Here is a 2,333-nt window from a genome sequence, read left to right on the forward strand (position 1 = left end):
GCCGTGTGTGGACCGCGTCTGAACCGCGGTAAATTCGAACTAAGGTATGTCGACTTCAGCTACGTTATTCACGTAGCTGAAGTTGCGTACCTTAGATCGAATTGGGGTGTTAGTGTAGACCAGGCCTAAGTGTGACCACAATTATTCAGGAATAATTATTGTGCTTTTCATACCCTACCTTTAATCTGAATTAACTTTCAAGTGTAGACAAGCCTTTAGCAGTTCCCAGAAACAGCTTCTTGGTCTACACTACGAGTTTAGGTCGACTTTAGCAGCGTTAAATCGAATTAAGCCTGGACACGTCCACACGACGAAGCCCTTTCTTTTGACTTAAAGGGCCCTTTAAACCGGTTTCTTTACTCCACCTCTAACGAAGGGATTAGCGCTAAAATCGGCCTTTGCGGGTCGGATTTGGGGTAGTGTGGACGGAATTTGGCCTCTGGAAGCTATCCCACAGTGCTTCATTGTGACCGCTCTGGACAGCGCTCTCAACTCAGATGCACTGACCAGGTAGACAGGAAAAGCCCCGCGAACTTCTGAATTTCATTTCCTGTTTGTCCAGCGTGGAGAGCACAGGTGACCACGCAGAGCTCATCAGCACAGGTAACCATGATGGAGTCCCAGGATCACAAAAGAGCTCCAGCATGGACCGAACGGGAGGTACGGGATCTGCTCGCCATATGGGGAGACGAATCAGTGCTAGCTGAACTCCGTAGCAGTAAACGAAATGGCAAAATATTAGAAAAAGTCTCAAAGGCCGTGAAGGACAGAGGCCATAACAGGGACACACAGCAGTGCCGCATGAAAATTAAGGAGCTAAGGCAAGCCTACCACAAAGCCAGAGAGGCAAACGGAAGGTCTGGGGCAGAGCCGCAAACATGCCGCTTCTACGCGGAGCTGCATGCCATTCTAGGGCGTGCAGCCACCACTACCCCAACCGTGTGCTTTGACTCCATCAATGGAGAATCACGCAACAGGGAAGCGGGTTCGGGGTACGCGGAAGATGATGATGATGAAGACAATGAAGATAACTCACAGCAAGGAAGCGGAGAAACCGGTTTCCCCAACAGCCAGGATATGTTTATCACCCTGGACCAGGAACCAGTAACCCCCAAACTCACCCAAGGCGTGCTCCCAGACCCTGAGGGCACACAAGGGACCCCTGGTGAGTGTACCTTTGTAAATATTACACATGATTTAAAAGCAAGCGTGTTTAATGATTAATGATTAATTTGCCCTGGCAATCGCAGCCAGTACAGCTACTGGAAAAGTCTGTTAACGTGTATGGGGATGAAGCGGAAATCCTCCAGGGACATCTCCAGAAAGCTCTCCTTCACGTACTCCCAAAGCCTTTGCAAAAGGTTTCTGGGGAGGGCTGCCATATCCCGTCCACCATGGTAGGACACTTTACCACGCCAGGCCAGTAGCACGTAGTCTGGAATCATTGCATAACAAAGCATGGCAGCGTATGGTCCCGGTGTTTGCTGGCATGCAGACAACATCCATTCCTTATCTCTCTTTGTTATCCTCAGGAGAGTGATATCATTCACGGTCACCTGGTTGAAATGGGGTGATTTTATTAAGGGGACATTCAGAGGTGCCCATTCCTGCTCGGCTTAACAGAAATGTTCCCTGCTGTTAGCCACGCGGTGGGGGGGAGGGGTGAAGTGATCATCCCAGAGAATTGGGTGTGTGTGTGGGGGGGGGTAGTTGGGTTTGTGCTGCATGTTAACCCGGAAACCACAGCCCCTCCTTTTACATTGCAAACCCATTTTAAATGGCCAACCCAACGGGTCCTTGGTATGGGAAATGAGGGCGCTGCTGTTTGAAACCATTCCCACATGTTAAAAAAGCCAAAAGACTGTGGCTTACCATGGCTGCCTGCAAGCCGAATTCTGTTGCCTGGCACTGCGTGAGTGATCTCTCACACCAAACCGGCAGGCCCTCAATATAAGAGGAAGAATGTGACCTTGTAATGAAAGCACATGTGCTGTGTAATGTGAACAGCAAAATTTAACGTGAAAGAGTGTACCCATTGTTCTCTAAAATGTCTTTTTTAACCACCTTTCCCTTCTCCTCCACCAGCTGCAAATGTTTCTCCTTCACAGAGGCTAGTGAAGATTAGAAGGAGAAAACGGCGGACTTGGGATGATATGTTCGCGGAGCGCCAGATATCCTCCCACGCTGACAGAGCACAGCAGAATGAGTGGAGGCAATATCAGAGTGCAAAAAAGCACAACATGAACGAGAGGAGAGGTGGCGGGCTGAATCGCGGGCTGAAGAGAGCAAGTGGTGGGCTGAAGAGAATAGGTGGCGTCAGCTTGCTGACAGAA

The sequence above is a fragment of the Terrapene carolina genome, unplaced genomic scaffold (genome assembly GCF_002925995.2).
Source record: "Terrapene carolina triunguis isolate 2854851 unplaced genomic scaffold, T_m_triunguis-2.0 Scaffold34029, whole genome shotgun sequence".
Classification (NCBI taxonomy): Eukaryota; Metazoa; Chordata; order Testudines; family Emydidae; genus Terrapene; species Terrapene triunguis.